The sequence below is a fragment of the Macrobrachium nipponense genome, chromosome 7 (genome assembly GCF_015104395.2).
Source record: "Macrobrachium nipponense isolate FS-2020 chromosome 7, ASM1510439v2, whole genome shotgun sequence".
Lineage (NCBI taxonomy): Eukaryota > Metazoa > Arthropoda > Malacostraca > Decapoda > Palaemonidae > Macrobrachium > Macrobrachium nipponense.
This window is the reverse complement of record NC_061109.1, coordinates 89,712,516-89,732,515: the sequence shown is the minus strand read 5'-3', so window position 1 is coordinate 89,732,515 and position 20,000 is coordinate 89,712,516.

Below are 20,000 nucleotides of genomic sequence, written 5' to 3'. Positions count from 1 at the left end.
AGGGTTAAAAGGAGACTATAATGAATACGAACTTGTGTCTCATCGCCCTCATAATGACTGCTGAATAACAAACCCCTTTTTATGACTCAATCGTATCTGATGAGTGGCTAGATATCTGTGCGTGTGTGGCCTCTCTCTCTCTCTCTCTCTCGGGAGAATTCTCGCTCATTACCAATTAAACGAGTTTCACCAGAATTGGAGACAGGCGACCTTCCCCTTCAAAAGATGTATACCGCCAAGCGCGGGTGCTTGTACGCATGCGTGGTTGTTTGTTGACAAGGCTTGGGTGGGAGGTGAAGATACCAGCATGCCGGTATATATATCATTGCGTGTTTGTGTGCGAGAGCTTGTGTGTGTGTGTTTGCGTGAGTGTGTGTGCTATCTGCAGATCAGTTACTGACGTCATTCTTATGATACAAATTTTTCCACCAATTCCCTTCTGATTTGGTGCAAATTTTCCAGTCAGTTTTTGCACTTAGAGTCCAACAACATTCATATCCTTTGCACTGAATGCTCAATAATTTTATTATGTATTTGTGCAAAATTGCAATAACCAAGTAATGTTTTCTGTATTGGTGCAAAATTGCACTAACTCTGCTTTGAGTACAATGTTTTTTTTTTTTTATTGGTGCTAGAGCGAGAAATCATAGACGCCTTAAGTTTCAAGTCCTGAAGTGACATTTCTAGGAAATAACAGAACCTGGAGTAACCTAGCTTGAAGACACAATACCTCGAGGTATAGAACTTTAACATCCTGAAGTATTTGTGGTCACAAGATCTGCAATCACTGAACCCAAACTCACAGATCCTGAAGTCATATGAACTAAGGTCCCACTACCTGAAGTTTCATAAATTATTTACCATTCCTCGAGACACAAGACTAGAAATCACATGATAAAAAAATTAACACGATCTGATGTTGCAGGATCTGAGGTCATGGGGACGAAGGTCAAACGACCCTGGTGGAATCATAAGACCTGAAATCATTACAGGATAAGTTAAAAGTAGACCCTAAAGTCTGGAATCACAAGACCTGAAATCATTACAGGATAAGTTAAAAATTAAAGACAGACCCTTAAGTCTGGAATCACAAGACCTAAAAGCATTACAGGATAAATTAAAAATTAATAACAGACCCTGAAGTCTGGAATCACAAGACCTGAAATCACCAGGACCAGTAATCTCAGATCATGAATTCACAGGACTTAAGATCTCAATTCCTGAAGTCACAAGATTTGAAAACTCCGTGTCTAAAGTTTTACAAACTTGAGAACTCTTTGTCTCACCTCACAAGACCAGAAACTTGTTTGCATAAAGTCAAAGACCTGAAGTAAAATGACTTGATATCAGATACAAAATAAAGCTGTCTTGAATCACTGACCTTAAAACCACAGATCATGAAGTCACATGAAACTTCCGAAGTACATGAACCTGCAATCACGGTGTCTGAAGTCAGGACACCTAAAAGTTCAGAAGCTGAAGAGATTATTGCATTTGTAGTCAGTGAATAGTTAATGAACAGAATAAAACCCCTGAAATTTTAAGAAGCGAAATCTTTCGTGCAGAAATTACAGGACTGAAGTCCGAGACCCTGAAATTCAGAACACTTGAAATTACAGGACTCAAGGCCATAGAAGCATGACCACTTACTGGAGGTGTAACGAGCGAAGCCATAGCTAACCCACCATTACAATCTGCCAGTGGCTGGTTATTTGCTGCTTTCCATTTGGGTGTGTCCTCACTATGAATGGCGAGTGTAATACTCCTAAGTCTCTATATTTTAATATTGTAATAATGATAAGTTAAAAGTTTTTTTATTGTGTAGATAGTAGTAATAGAGTAGATTCACATCAACCGTGCATTTGATGTCTAGGCCAGTCCCTTACGACGCTCCTGATTGGCTGTTGATAAGCCAATCACAGGGCTGGAAACTCAGTCTCTCTTGAAAGTTCACGTAGGCAGTATTTATGCTCCACTTCTGAGAGATACGTCTTTCAAAAATATCCCCCAGGAGAGGTGGAACATAGGAACATACATCCTGCCTAAGTGAACTCTCTCGAGAGACAGAATTTTCAGCACTTTGATTGGCTTATCAGCATATGAACTCTCGAGAGAGACTGAGAGTTTCCAGTCCTGTGATTGGCTTATCAACAGCCAATCAGGAGCGTAGTAAGGGACTGGTCTAGACATCAGATGCACGGGTGATGTGAATCTACTATAGTTACAGTCATCTTTTTCACCCAAGAGTAGGTGTCCATGGATAAAAACGGTAAGCAGTCGCTCACTTCATGCAAGCACTAGATTCAGATAGAGTTCAGGAGATCTGTACTACTTCCAAGAAAAGTACAAACACACCTAAGCCAGGCACGTTAATGGCGCCAACCTGACCCCAAATCTAGATCATTAGAGAACCGAGCGGAAGAAGAGGACCGTTAAGAACCCTACCAGTCCTAATGAATGATGGAAGTCCTCGTAATTCCAACCACCCACCCTCCCAGGATGTCTTCTGCATCTCATCTTGTTAAAATGAGTTGGCCCCTACATTCTTAAATAGTCTCAGGAGGTCTCCTGTCCCTTCTTGTCTCAAGAGAAGCTCCATAACCCTTAGAGTTCTGTGCGGTGGTTCTTTTCCAGTGGCCCTCGTTTGAAGCGTAACGAAGTGACACCCCTCCCCCAACCTCTACATTTGGATGAGTTGTCTCCAACCCTTCCCCTCGGAGTTTAATGAGATGCTCTCTCAACCTTACAGCTTGATGAGAAGCCTCCTACTCCAGTTACAGCTTAATGAGAATATTCTATCCCCTTCAGAATTTGATGAGATGTCCCCAACTCCTCTACAGCTTGATGAGAAACCCGCTACCTCATTACAGCTTTATGAGGAAGCCCCTACTTTCATTACAGCTTTATGAGATATCCCCTACTTCATTACAGCTTTATGAGATATCCCCCTATCCCTTACAGCTTGATGAGAAAACCCTCCCTGCCCCTAAAAGATTGATGAGAAGCCCCCTACCCCTTACAACTTGATGATGGAATCTGCTACCCATTGCAGCTTGATGAGATAACCACTACCTCTTTCAGCTTGATGAGATAACCCCCTACCTCTTTACAGCTTGATGATATACCTCCTACCTCTGGCAGCTTGATAAAATAACCCCCTACCTCTGGTAGCTTTATGAAATGGTCCCCCTCCCAACCCTTACAACTTGATGAGATTCCCCTACCCCTCCTGAGTTCTTAATAAGATCCCCCCACCCCAAACCCTTCACGACTTGATGAGAAGACTCCTCCATACTTGTCCTAAAGACACATTCGGTGAGACACCCTTTCATCAAAGGATCTCTCCCCCTCCTTAATCCCAGGAATGCATATCCCCAGCGAAGTCTGGTGACTTGAAAGGGGTCCTTTGAAGGAGTATCTAGATCCTCATTTGTTACACCCTCCTCTCTCCCCCGCCCTCACCCCTGCCCCCTGCGAAGGAGGGCAGAGAGGGCAGGGAGGGTACGCAGGTATCGTGTTACTAAGGTCGTCTTCTTCATCAGTTAGTGCCTGCTCCTTGTGACTACCGCTGGGGCGGCAGCGTCGTCTTCTTGAGAGGTTCTCGTCCCCGCCCCATAGATAGGGGCAGGGGCGTGAAAGGGGTCCCTTGTGATGGAGGCAGGAAGCGAGGAGGAGGAGGAGAAAATTTTCTACTTCTTCTTCTTCTATGTTAGGAGCCCGTGTCATGAAGAGGGCTCATTATGGATGGTCCCAAAGTCCATATGTCTTTTCAAAGTGGTGGTGGAGACCGATTGGTCTCTGTTGTGGTTGGTCTTGTGTTTGTGAAGTGTATGTGTATGTGTATGTGTTTGTGTATGTTTGTGTGGATGTGTGTGTGTGTTTGGTAAAATGGCCAAATTACTTGTTCGATTTCGTGTGTTTATATTCTAATTTATGTTTTATTTCACCAAATAGCCTTACACAAATATAAATTACGTATATAATTAAAATGATGATTTAACAAGGTTAAAAACTAAATTAGTAACAGCTGTAATAATAATAATAATAATAATAATAATAATAATAATAATAATAATAATAATAATAATTGAATAAGAAACCCACAAAATTATTGTGTATAACGTGTTTACTTATAAGTACTTACATTGAGTAAAATATAATGGAAATACCTATAAGTAAATCACGTTACACACAGTAATTTTGTGGGTTAATTTTTCAATCTTCAGAGGAAAACTGAAAGAAGTTTTTTGTTTGGCGGTTAATAATACAATAATAATAATAATAATAATAATAATAATATAATAATAATAATAATAAAGGAATGGCCAAAGTTCTTTATATATGGCATGAAGTAAAATAAAGTATATTATTATTATTATTATTATTATATTATTATTATTATTATTATTATTATTATTATTATTATTATTATTACAGACAAACCATATACTCCATCATCCTCATCATCTGCTCAGTGCCATCTCTAACCCCTCTACAATTGGAAGGAATTATCTGAAACTCATATTTCAATCGATCACACACACACATATATAGGATATGAACTGGCTTCTTTGAAGCTACGTCAACGTCTTCTCGATACCATCGAATTGACACTCGACCACTGATCCTGTAGCGTTGAGTCACGCTCCAGGAATCTCCCGAGGTTGGAGGTAATAATAATAATAATAATAATAATAATAATAATAATAATAATAATAAAATAATAATAATAAATAATAACTTGCGAGTCACTTAAACATGGTGGAGAAATTTACAGTGATGTGAGTGTAAATATATATATTAAATAAATGAATAAATAAAATACATGACACGAGAGCTCTCCAGAATCTGCTCGATTCTTCTTCTTCTTCTCTTCTTCTTCTTCCTTCTTCTTCTTCTTCTTCTTCTTATTATATTATTATTATTATTATTATTATTATTATTATTATTCTTATTATTATTATTTGCAATGATAAAATTAATAATAATAATAATTTATTATTGTTGTTATTAATTTTTGCAATAATAATAATAATAATAATAATAATAATAATAATAATAATAATATAAATTCCTGAAGCCGAACCAAGTAAGAGACTCTGGGAAAACATATGGAGCAATCCGGTATCACACAACAAACATGCAACATGGCTCCAGGAAGTCAAGGAAGAAGAAACAGGGAGAATAAAACAAAGATTCACAGACATCACGACAGACACAGTCAGACACCAACTAAAGAAAATGCCCAACTGGAAAGCCCCAGGTCCCGATGAAGTCCATGGATACTGGCTCAAAAACTTCAAGGCCCTACACCCACGAATAGCAGAACAACTCCAGCATTGTATCTCAAATCACCAAGCACCCAAATGGATGACCACAGGAAGAACATCCTTAGTACAAAAAGACAAGAGTAAGGGAAATATAGCCCAGTAACTACAGGCCTATCACCTGTCTACCAATAATGTGGAAGTTACTAACAGGTATCATCAGTGAAAGGCTATACAACTACCTAGAGGAGACAAACACCATCCCCCACCAACAGAAAGGCTGCAGAAGGAAGTGTAGGGGCACAAAAGACCAGCTCCTCATAGACAAAATGGTAATGAAGAACAGTAGGAGAAGGAAAACCAACCTAAGCATGGCATGGATAGACTATAAGAAAGCCTTCGACATGATACCACACACATGGCTAATAGAATGCCTGAAAATATATGGGGCAGAGGAAAATACCATCAGCTTCCTCAAAATACAATGCGCAACTGGAATACAATACTTACAAGCTCTGGAATAAGACTAGCAGAGGTTAATATCAGGAGAGGGATCTTCCAGGGCGACTCACTGTCCCCACTACTCTTCGTAGTAGCCATGATTCCCTTGACAAAAGCACTACAGAAGATGGATGCCGGGTACCAACTCAAGAAAAGAGGCAACAGAATTAACCATCTGATGTTCATGGACGACATCAAGCTGTATGGTAAGAGCATCAAGGAAATAGATACCCTAATCCAGACTGTAAGGATTGTATCTGGGGACATCAGGATGGAGTTTGGAATAGAAAAAATGCGCCTTAGTCAACATACAAAAAGGCAAAGTAACGAGAACTGAAGGGATAAAGCTACCAGATGGGAGCAACATCAAACACATAGATGAGACAGGATACAAATACCTGGGAATAATGGAAGGAGGAGATATAAAACACCAAGAGATGAAGGGACACGATCAGGAAAAGAATATATGCAGAGACTCAAGGCGATACTCAAGTCAAAACTCAACGCCGGAAATATGATAAAAGCCATAAACACATGGGCAGTGCCAGTAATCAGATACAGCGCAGGAATAGTGGAATGGACGAAGGCAGAACTCCGCAGCATAGATCAGAAAACCAGGAAACATATGACAATACACAAAGCACTACACCCAAGAGCAAATACGACAGACTATACATAACACGAAAGGAAGGAGGGAGAGGACTACTCAGTATAGAGGACTGCGTCAACATCGAAAACAGAGCACTGGGGCAATATCTGAAAACCAGTGAAGACGAGTGGCTAAAGAGTGCATGGGAAGAAGGACTAATAAAAGCAGACGAAGACCCAGAAATATACAGAGACAGGAGAAAGACAGAAAGAACAGAGGACTGGCACAACAAACCAATGCACGGACAATACATGAGACAGACTAAAGAACTAGCCAGCGATGACAATTGGCAATGGCTACAGAGGGGAGAGCTAAAGAAGGAAACTGAAGGAATGATAACCAGCGGCACAAGATCAGGCCCTAAGAACCAGATATGTTCAAAGTACGATAGACGGAAACAACATCTCTCCCCATATGTAGGAAGTGCAATACGAAAAGTGAAACCATAAACCACATAGCAAGTGAATTGCCCGGCACTTGCACAGAACCAGTACAAAAAGAGGCATGATTCAGTAGCAAAAGCCCTCCACTGGAGCCTGTGCAAGAAACATCAGCTACCTTGCAGTAATAAGTGGTACGAGCACCAACCTGAAGGGAGTGATAGAAAACGATCAGGCAAAGATCCTCTGGGACTATGGTATCAGAACGGATAGGGTGATACGTGCAAAACAGACCAGATGTGACGTTGATTGACAAGGTCGAAGAGAAAGTATCACTCATTGATGTCGCAATACCATGGGACACCAGAGTTGAAGAGAAAGAGAGGGAAAAAACAAAAAATTGGATAGTATCAAGATCTGAAAATAGAAAATAAGAAGGATATGGGATATGCCAGTGGAAATCGTACCCATAATCATAGGAGCACTAGGCCACGATCCCAAGATCCCTGAAAAGGAATCTAGAAAAACTAGAGGCTGAAGTAGCTCCGGGCCTCATGCAGAAGTGTGATCCTAGAAACGGCACAGATAGTAAGAAGAGTGATGGACTCCTAAGGAGGCAGGATGCAACCCGGAACCCCACACTATAAATACCACCCAGTCGAATTGGAGGACTGTGATAGAGCAAAAAAAAAAAAAAAAAAATAATAATAATAATAATAATAATAATGTCTGCTAACCCTATGTCTTCAAGCACAGTCATCCTGGTCAAAAAGCTACCCTTGGACTGTAACCGTTTCTTGCATATAATTAAAAAAAAAAACAATGAATTATATTAAAGGATATATGAGGCAACGAGACAGAGAGAGAGAGAGAAAGAGAGAGAGAGAGAGAGAGAGCAAAAACAGCTGGTCTATTCATAGTCAAATATGTATGTTCCATCTAATAGACCTTAATAAGGCTGATACGAAAAAGGGAAAATACTGAGAAAGAAAGATTGAGGCAAAGAATGATTAAAAAAACACACACACAACTTGATCTGTCATTCCTCCTCCTCCTCCTCCTCTTCTTCTTTCTCCTGATACCCACAAGACACCCACAATTGGATAATGTCGGGCTAAATCTTTTTAGAAGGTGACCCATCCACCTTCTGACATCCAACTTGCATCCACGCCCACTGCGCCCACAGAGCTGTCACCCATCTCCTCACCCTCTTCCATCCACCCCCACCCCCTTCCAGCTTCCCAGCTCCCCTAAATTGCTGTATTTTATTCAGAGATGAGATGGGTGGGACAAGACATTCTTGTGTCTTATGTTAATCCTAGGAGGTGGTGGGTCGGGTGCCCACATGTCTCTATCTAGCCCAGACCCGAAGAGGAATGAAAGGGGGAGTGGGGCCATAACCCAGGGGTAGGTGATACTTCTTGCCTCTTAAGAGAGGTGAGGGTATAGGAAAACACGAGAGATATTTATTATTATTATTATTATTATTATTATTATTATTATTATTATTATTATTATTATTTATTATTGGAAGGAGACCCTCTTTCAAACAAGTCTTATTGAAAGATATTGCTGCATCAGCTGCATTCAACTTGTAAATAGTGTTCTTCTATTTTTCTTTTTTTCTAATAATAGCTTTCTCTCTGCTATTACAACTGGCGAGTATTGCGCCGATATTACTCATCAGGAGCAGTCAATTCCAGGGATAATTGTCACAAATTTATTTATTTGTTACAGTAAATGAACAAATAGGTCCTCTCGGTATCATCCGAGTATGATCACGGCAGTGGATCGGAAGCCAGGACTGTTGCTGCTGTTAAAAGTTTGTGTATAATTTATAAATACTTTATAAAAGCTTTAAAGTATATATAAATTATACACGAACTTTTAACATTTCTATTATTGTGAACTCCTTAGAACATAGTATAAACTCTCTCGTGATAGAGTTTTCCCGATTATTATTATTATTAGTTATTATTATTATTATTATTATTATTATTATTATTATTATTATTATTTGTGTATGATGGACATAGACCTCCTTTTAAACATGTTTTATTAAAAATAATGGCAGTTCTGTAAATTCTACCATTATAGTTGATAAATTATTATTATTATTATTATTATTATTATTATTATTATTATTATTATTATTATTATTATTATTCGGAAGGAGACCCCATCGTAGGCATGTTTGTTAAAAATGACTGCTGCTTCAGCACTATTAATCTTGTAGAGTTTTCTCTATCTTTCTGATGACGGCTTTTTCGTTGTTGCTAAGACTGGCGAGCAACGCACCAAAGGGCATGGTAAAATTCGGTTGAGCCATTTGATTTATTATTGCTTATACAATTCTCTCTCTCTCTCTCTCTCTCCAATGCGACGTTTGTTCCTGATCCACAGGACATTATCAAGCGATGGCTGCTGAGGAACTGAATTCCATTGGTTGTTTGTTGTTTTTGATTAAGCTGACCTTGTGTCAGCACGGTCTCTTGCTCACAGAGCAGCCCGTAATGTTCCAGTGGCGAGTCCTTCTTCTTATATCGTGATGTTGCGGGCTCTTCAGTACGACCTGCCGGAGAGGTGCTCTAACCGTACTCAAGAGCCCGCAACATGACTATATAAGACGAAGGACTCGCCATTGGAATTCAGTCTCTCAGCAGTCATCGCTTGATAATGTCCTGTGGATCAGGAAGAAACGTCGCGTTTGAGAGAGAGAGAGAGAGGGAGAGAGAGAGAGAGAGAGAGAGAGAGAGAGAGAGAGAGAGAGAACTGTATAAGCAATAATAGATAAAATGACTCATCCGAATTTTACCATGCCCTTTGGTGCGTTGCTCGCCAGTCTTATCAACAACGAGAAAGCCGTCATCAGAAAGATAGCGAAGACTCTTACAAGATTAATAGTGCTGAAGCAGCAGTCATTTTTAGCAAAATATTATATTATTATTATTATTATTATTATTATTATATTATTATATATTTATTATTATTTCCACTTGACCAAACATATGTGTATATATATATATATATATATATATATATATATATATATATATATATATATACATATATATTATTATATATATATATATATATATATCTATATATATATATCTATATATATAGTAGAATAACTTGATCACGCAGTATATAAAACGTGATGCTATGTATAAATAAAGGTTTTTTTTTTTTTTGCCACGAAGGAAAAAAATGAAAAAGCGAGTAGGCCGAGTGCTTTCGGTCCTATTCGGACCCTTTACTGAGCAGACATACATACATACATACATACATACATACATACACAAAAACCTTAACAACCTAAGCACCATTATCGTCCATTCCATTTCCACATCTCCGATGTCCATCTCAGCTTCTCAAACATTTCCATCAATCCTCCTTCCCTTTCAACCCGACTCGAGGGAGACATCTATTCGGGCCACGCCACCTTTGATATGACACATGAGGAGGATCTTCCTCCTGCTCTTTCTTCTTCTTCCTCTTCTTCTTCTTCTTCTTCTTCTTCTTAGCATCGTCACTGTCCTCCTAACTGTCTTTGTTACCTCTATAATAATAATAATAATAATAATAATAATAATAATAATAATAATAATAATAATAATAATAATAATAATAATAATAATAATAATAATAATAATATCTTTTATTTTAGCTCATGGCCAAATACAGAGATAGACAATATAGACAAAGCAAGGTAGATAATATGCAATAAACAAAATTTAGACACGAAATAAAAAAGTTATTATAATAAACAACTACAAATAAAATAATAATAATAATCTAATAATAATAATAATAATAATAATAATAATAATAATAATAATAATAATAATAATAATAATAATAATAAAGGCTGCAGAAGGAAGTGTAGGGGCACAAAAGACCAGCTCCTGATAGACAAAATGGTAATGAAGAACAGTAGGAGAAGGAAAACCAACCTAAGCATAGCATGGATAGACTATAAGAAAGCCTTCGACATGATACCACACACATGGCTAATAGAATGCCTGAAAATATATGGGGCAGAGGAAAATACCATCAGCTTCCTCAAAAATACAATGCGCAACTGGAATACAATACTTACAAGCTCTGGAATAAGACTAGCAGAGGTTAATATCAGGAGAGGATCTTCCAGGGCGACTCACTGTCCCCACTACTCTTCGTAGTAGCCATGATTCCCATGACAAAAGTACTACAGAAGATGGATGCCGGGTACCAACTCAAGAAAAGAGGCAACAAAATCAACCATCTGATGTTCATGGACGACATCAAGCTGTATGGTAAGAGCATCAAGGAAATAGATACCCTAATCCAGACTGTAAGGATTGTATCTGGGGACATCAGAAGGAGTTTTGTGAAATAGAAAAATGCGCCTTAGTCAACATACAAAAAGCCAAAGTACGAGAACTGAAGGGATAAAGCATACCAGATGGAGCAACATCAAACACATAGATGAGACAGGATACAAATACCTGGGAATAATGGAAGGAGGAGATATAAAACACCAAGAGATGAAGGACACGATCAGGAAAGAATATATGCAGAGACTCAAGGCGATACTCAAGTCAAACCTCAATGGAGGAAATATGATAAAAGCCATAAACACATGGGCAGTGCCAGTAATCAGATACAGCGCAGGAATAGTGGAATGGACGAAGGCAGAACTTTGCAGCATGAGATCAGAAAACCAGGAAACAAATGACAATACACAAAGCACTACACCCAAGAGCAAATACGGACAGACTATACATAACACGAAAGGAAGGAGGGAGAGGACTACTAAGTATAGAGGACTGCGTCAACATTGAAAAACAGAGCACTGGGGCAATATCTGAAAACCAGTGAAGACGAGTGGCTAAAGAGTGCATGGGAAGAAGGACTAATAAAAGTAGACGAAGACCCAGAAATATACAGAGACAGGAGAACGACAGAGAGAACAGAGGACTGGCACAACAAACCAATGCACGGACAATACATGAGACAGACTAAAGAACTAGCCAGCGATGACAATTGGCAATGGCTACAGAGGGGAGAGCTAAAGAAGGAAACTGAAGGAATGATAACAGCGGCACAAGATCAGGCCCTAAGAACCAGATATGTTCAAAGTACGATAGACGGAAATAACATCTCTCCCATATGTAGGAAGTGCAATACGAAAAATGAAACCATAAACCATCATAGGGCAAGTGAATGCCCGGCACTTGCACAGAACCAGTACAAAAAGAGGCATGATTCAGTGGCAAAAGCCCTCCACTGGAGCCTGTGCAAGAAACATCAGCTACCTTGCAGTAATAAGTGGTACGAGCACCAACCTGAGGGAGTGATAGAAAACGATCAGGCAAAGATCCTCTGGGACTATGGTATCAGAACGGATAGGGTGATACGTGCAAATAGACCAGACGTGACGTTGATTGACAAAATATCAAGAAGAAAGTATCACTCATTGATGTCGCAATACCATGGGACACCAGAGTTGAAGAGAAAGAGAGGGAAAAAATGGATAAGTATCAAGATCTGAAAATAGAAATAAGAAGGATATGGGATATGCCAGTGGAAATCGTACCCATAATCATAGGAGCACTAGGCACGATCCCAAGATCCCTGAAAAGGAATCTAGAAAAACTAGAGGCTGAAGTAGCTCCAGGTCTCATGCAGAAGAGTGTGATCCTATAGAAACGGCACACATAGTAAGAAAAGTGATGGACTCCTAAGGAGGCAGGATGCAACCCGGAACCCCACACTATAAATACCACCCAGTCGAATTAGAGGACTGTGATAGAGCACAAATAATAATAATAATAATAATAATGTGGCGCCGTGGAGGAGTTGGTTAGGTCTTCAATAGACTTAAGTCAAGTTAAGCAACATTGGGGCTGGTCAGTCGTTGGATGGGTGACCGTCTCTCTCGGCGTTGATTCCTTGGGAAAGGATCTTTACCATAATTTCCTCAGTCTACTCAGCTGTAAATGAGTACCTATCCTGATGGGGTGGGGAGGGTCCAGCTATGGGTTAAATAGCACAACTCAGCATGATGGAAAGAAATGAAGGAATAAACGACAACGACGTAAATGGAACCTCTGGCAACAGAGGAGCTTCGTCCGGCAACCAGGTATTCAAACCCAATGAAGGGGAAGACGGTCAGGTACTTGGAGGTCGTCATCCAGCAACTGATCACCACAACGAAAGTAATCAACAGCCTGAGATTGGAGCTGCAGAGGCAAAAAAGGAAGAAATGGACAAGAGAAGAAAATAAGGAAATATGGAGATGCTACATCAGAAGCAACCCGACGGAGATGGATATAGAAGAAGATTGATCAACATCTGGAATGAGAGGAATAACACCCCAAACAGAGCAGAGGCTGGCAGACCAAGTAAGGAACATAAAGAAAAAGAACTGAGGCTCTCCCCAACAGAAAGAGAAGAACTGGAAAGGGAAATGTCACACGACAACGAATTACACGAAGACGAACTGAGAGACGATGCCACAGAAGACGACAGGGAGGATGAAGTATCAAACAACGACACACGAAGAAACACCGACGAAGCAACAGAGAGGACGGAATGGGTAGAAAAGATTAGACAATGGATGGAGCCAGATACAGAGAGAACAAAGATCCCCTCCATGAAAGCCTACAACACCAAAAGAAATTAAGGGAGAAAACAAGTGAGGTCAATGAAATAATGGGCCTAATACACACCACCAGTATCACAGAAACAATAACTTGACATATGCAGGAGCAAGATTAGTAGCAGAACTGATGGGGATTACGACACAACACCACCGTCACAACCAACCCAACAGAAACCAAAACAGCAACCTCCTTGGAAAAGGCGCCTGGAAAAGCAAATCATGGTGATGAGATCTGACTTGAGTAAACTGAAAGAGATGGCAGAAAAAAGGCTAAGAAGCAAGAAAAACAAGGGAGGAACTCAACGAGAAATACAAAGTACAAGAGAGGGGACTAAACAACACAATAGAAGATGTAAAACAGAGGCTTAAGGCCAAAGCACACAAGATCCAACGGTACATGAACAGGAATAAGGGATACCAAACAGAACAAACTATTCGGAACCAACCAGAAAAGACTATACAGCCAACTAAGAGGGGGAAGACAACCACCCGAAGAAATTCCTGAAGCCGAACCAAGTTAGAGACTCTGGGAAAACATATGGAGCAATCCGGTATCACACAACAAACATGCAACATGGCTCCAGGAAGTACAAGGAAGAAGAAACAGGGAGAATAAAACAAAGATTCACGAGATCACGACAGACACAGTCAGACACCAACTAAAGAAAATGCCAAACTGGAAAGCCCAGGTCCGATGAAGTACATGGATACTGGCTTAAAAACTTCAAGGCCCTACACCCACGAATAGCAGAACAACTCCAGCATTGTATCTCAAATCACCAAGCACCCAAATGGATGACCACAGGAAGAACATCCTTAGTACAAAAAGACAAGAGTAAGGGAAATATAGCCAGTAACTACAGGCCTATCACCTGCCTACCAATAAGTGGAAGTTACTAACAGGTATCATCAGTGAAAGGCTATACAACTACTAGAGGAGACAAAACACCATCCCTATCAACAGAAAGGCTGCAGAAGGAAGTGTAGGGGCACAAAAGACCAGCTCCTGATAGACAAAATGGTAATGAAGAACAGTAGGAGAAGGAAAACCAACCTAAGCATGGCATGGATAGACTATAAGAAAGCCTTCGACATGATCCACACACATGGCTAATAGAATGCCTGAAAATATATGGGGCAGAGGAAAATACCATCAGCTTCCTCAAAAAATACAATGCGCAACTGGAATACAATACTTACAAGCTCTGGAATAAGACTAGCAGAGGTTAATATCAGGAGAGGGATCTTCCAGGGCGACTCACTGTCCCCACTACTCTTCGTAGTAGCCATGATTCCCATGACAAAAGTACTACAGAAGATGGATGCCAGGGTACCAACTCAAGAAAAGAGGCAATAAAATCAAACCATCGATGTTCATGGACGACATCAAGCTGTATGGTAAGAGCATCAAGGAAATAGATACCCTAATCCAGACTGTAAGGATTGTATCTGGGGACATCAGAAGGAGTTTGGAATAGAAAAATGCGCCTTAGTCAACATACAAAAAGGCAAAGTAACGAGAACTGAAAGGGATAAAGCTACCAGATGGGAGCAACATCAAACACATAGATGAGACAGGATACAAATTACCTGGGAATAATGGAAGGAGGAGATATAAAACACCAAGAGATGAAGGACACGATCAGGAAAGAATATATGCAGAGACTCAAGGCGATACTCAAGTCAAAACCTCAATGCCGGAAATATGATAAAAGCATAAACACATGGGCAGTGCCAGTAATCAGATACAGCGCAGGATAGTGGAATGGACGAAGGCAGAACTTTGCAGCATAGATCAGAAAAACCAGGAAACAAATGACAATACACAAAGCACTACACCCAAGAGCAAATACGGACAGACTGTACATAACACGAAAGGAAGGAGGGAGAGGACTACTAAGTATAGAGGACTGCGTCAACATTGAAAACAGAGCACTGGGGCAATATCTGAAAACCAGTGAAGACGAGTGGCTAAAGAGTGCATGGGAAGAAGGACTAATAAAAGTAGACGAAGACCCAGAAATATACAGAGACAGGAGAAAGACAGAAAGAACAGAGGACTGGCACAACAAACCAATGCACGGACAATACATGAGACAGACTAAAGAACTAGCCAGCGATGACAATTGGCAATGGCTACAGAGGGGAGAGCTAAAGAAGGAAACTGAAGGAATGATAACAGCGGCACAAGATCAGGCCCTAAGAACCAGATATGTTCAAAGTACGATAGACGGAAATAACATCTCTCCCATATGTAGGAAGTGCAATACGAAAAATGAAACCATAAACCACATAGCAAGTGAATGCCGGCATTGCACAGAACCAGTACAAAAAGAGGCATGATTCAGTGGCAAAAGCCCTCCACTGGAGCCTGTGCAAGAAACATCAGCTACCTTGCAGTAATAATGGTACGAGCACCAACCTGAGGGAGTGATAGAAAACGATCAGGCAAAGATCCTCTGGGACTATGGTATCAGAACGGATAGGGTGATACGTGCAAATAGGACCAGACGTGACGTTGATTGACAAAGTCAAGAAGAAAGTATCACTCATTGATGTCGCAATACCATGGGACACCAGAGTTGAAGAGAAAGAGAGGGAAAAAATGGATAAGTATCAAGATCTGAAAATAGAAATAAGAAGGATATGGGATATGCAGGGTGGAAATCGTACCATAATCATAGGAGCACTAGGCACGATCAAGATCCCTGAAAAGGAATCTAGAAAAACTAGAGGCTGAAGTAGCTCCAGGTCTCATGCAGAAGAGTGTGATCCTAGAAAGAAACGGCACACATAGTAAGAAAAGTGATGGACTCCTAAGGAGGCAGGATGCAACCGGAACCCCACACTATAAATACCACCCAGTCGAATTGGAGGACTGTGATAGAGCAAAAAAAAAAAAAAATAAAAAAAAAAAAAAAAATAAAAAAAAAAATATAATAATAATAATAATAATAATAATAATAATAATAATAATAATTTGTAAAAAAAACGATAAATCAAACGATAAGATTTCGAAAAAAAATTCTTAAACGAAAAAACAAGGATATATTAATAATATATATATATATATATATATATATATATATATATATATATATATATATATATATATATACATATAGTATATATATACATATATATATATATATATATATATATATATATATATATATATATATATAAGTATGTATGTATAGTTAGTCACGAACGAAAATGGAAACGCTGGAGATACTATGTACTTTCGTCTTATTATCAAGACCTGTTCGCAGCAACTAAAGATACACAGAAGGGCCTATACGCACACACAAACACACAAAACCATATAACTCCCAGCCTCCCAGTCAGGCTGATCTAGCCTAGCCTATCGTAGCCATGGAGAACCAACCAGTCATCAATGTAACCGGTATCAGATGAACCTCGTCGATAAGCTAATTGAATTACCGCCAGACATGACGGAGGCATCTGAATCTTAAGAAGCGAAATTATTTAACTTTTGATAACCCGGTTTCAAGGTCAAACTCTCTCCTCTCTCTCTCTCTCTCTCTCTCTCATTATCATTACCTTCATTATCATTATAATTATTACAATTGTAATTAGTTGATATATCTATTTCATAACAATCTCTCTCCCCCCCTCTCTCTCTCTCTCTCTCTATCGATCGATCGATCGAAACGATTTGATATTTTTCTTTGGGTTTTCATTCTTTGTTTTTTTTAATTGTTAAATTTCTCCTTCAATTCATCAGTTGTTTTATAGTTTTTTTCAGATATCATTATTATTATTATTATTATTATTATTTATTATTATTATTATTATTATTATTATTATTATTATTATTATTAAAACTTTTCGATTTTTCTATCTTATCTCCTCAGCAAACATTTCCAAGGCAGGTGTGTTAATTAGCTCATTAGCTACAGGTGTCGATGACTGGACCCACTTCTAAAGCAGGTGCATAAACCCAATTGAAGGTCTTGACAGGTGTGCTTTGAACACCTGTAGCGGAAGATGTCACATAACGCTAATTTAAATGCATAAGTGGTGGCTAATATTTGTGACAAACCGAACAGATGAGATGATTTTACGATTGTATCCTGTGTATGTTGAATAGTTTTGCCGATTTATTAGAATTATTACACACACACACTATATATATATATATATATATATATATATATATATATATATATATATATATATATATATATATATACTATAAATATATATAATATATATATATATATGTATATATGAATATATATATATATACATACACATATATATATATATTATTATATATATCTTATATATAGTCATATAATATTGCATTTATATTATATATATAAATATATTTTTTTTTTTTTTTTTTTTTTTTAAAATTTTTTTTTTTTTTTTTTTTTTTTTGTGCTCTCTCACAGTCATCCATTCGACTGGGTGGTATTTATAGTGTGGGGTTCCGGGGGTTGCATCCCCTACCTCCTTAAGAGTCCATCACTTTTCTTACTATGTGCGCCGTTTCTAGGATCACACTCTGAATGAGTCCTGGAGTCCTGGGCTTACTTCAGCCTCTCTAGATTTCCTTTTCAAGGATCTTGGGATCGTGCCTAGTGCTCCTATGATTAGGGTACGAATTTCACTGGATCCCATATCCTTTTTTTCTATTTTCAGATCTGATACTTTATCCATTTTTTTCCCTCTCTTCTCTTCAACTATGGTGTCCCATGGTATTGCGACATCAATGAGTGATACTTTCTTCTTGACTTTGTCAATCAACGTCACGTCTGGTCTATTTGAACGTATCACCCTATCTGTTCTGATACCATAGTCCCAGAGGATCTTTGCCTGATCGTTTTCTATCACTCCCTCAGGTTGGTGCTCGTACCACTTATTACTGCAAAGGGAGCTGATGTTTGTTGCACAGGCTCCAGTGGAGGCTTTTGCCACTGAATCATGCCTCTTTTGTACTGGTTCAGTGCAAGTGCCGGGCATTCGCTTGCTATGTGGTTTATGGTTTCATTTTTCTTTTTCGTATTGCGCTTCCCTTTACATATGGGAGAGATGTTTATTTCCGTCTATCGTTCTTTGAACATATCTGGTTCTTAGGGCCTGATTGTGCCTCTGTTATCATTCCTTCAGTTTTCCTTCTTTATCTCCCTCTGTAGCCCATTTGCCATGTGCCATCGCTGGCTAGTTCTTTAGTCTGTCTCATGATTTGACGTGCATTGGTTTGTTGTGCCAGTCTCGTTCTGTCTGTCATTCTCCTGTCTCTGTATATTTGTGGGTCTTCGTCTACTTTTATTAGTCCTTCTTCCCATGCACTCTTTAGCCACTCGTCTTCACTGGTTTTCAGATATTGCCCCAGTGCTCTGTTTTCGATGTGGACGCAGTCCTCTATACTTAGTAGTCATCTCCCTCCTTCCTTTCGTGTTATGTATAGTCTGTCCATATTTGCTCTTTGTGTATTGTCATATGTTTCCTGGTTTTCTGATCTATGCTGCAAAGTTCTGCCTTCGTTCATTCCACTGTTCCTGCACTGTATTTGATTACTGGCACTGCCCATGCGTTTATGGCTTTTATCATATTTCCGGCGTTGAGTTTTGACTTGAGTATTGCCTTGAGTCTCTGCATATATTCTTTCCTGATCGTGTCCTTCATCTCTTGGTGTTTTATATCCCCCCCTTCCATTATTCCCAGGTATTTGTATACTGTCTCATCTATGTGTTTGATGTTGCTTCCATCTGGTAGCTTATCCCTTCAGTTCTCGTTACTTGCCTTTTTGTATGTTGACTAAGGCGCATTTTTCTATTCCAAACTCCATCCTGATGTCCCCAGATACAATCCTTACAGTCTGGGATTAGGGTATCTATTTCCTTGATGCTCTTACCACTACAGCTTGATGTCGTCCATGAACATCAGATGGTTGATTTTGTTGCCTCTTTTCTTGAGTTGGTACCCGGCATCCATCTTCTGTAGTACTTTTGTCATGGGAATCATGGCTACTACGAAGAGTAGTGGGGACAGTGAGTCGCCCTGGAAGATCCCTCTCCTGATATTAACCTCTGCTAGTCTTATTCCAGAGCTTGTAAGTATTGTATTCCAGTTGTGCTTTGTATTTTTGAGGAAGCTGATTGTGTTTTCCTCTGTCCCATATATTTTCAGGCATTCTATTAGCCATTTGTGTGGTATCATGTCGAAGGCTTTCTTATAGTCTATCCATGCCATGCTTAGGTTGGTTTTCCTTCTCCTACTGTTCTTCATTATCATTTTGTCTATCAGGAGCTGGCTTGTGCCCCGCTACACTTCCTTCTTGCAGCCTCTGTTGGTGGGGGATGGGTTTGTTGTCTCCTCTAGGTAATGTATAGCCTTTCACTGATGATACCTGTTAGTAACTTCCACATTATGGTAGACAGGTGATAGGCTTGTAGTTACTGGCATATTTCCCTTACTCTTGTCTTTTGTACTAAGGATGTTCTTCCTGTGGGTCATCCATTTGGGTGCATGGTGATTTGAGATACAATGCTGGAGTTGTTCTGCTATTTGTGGGTGTAGGG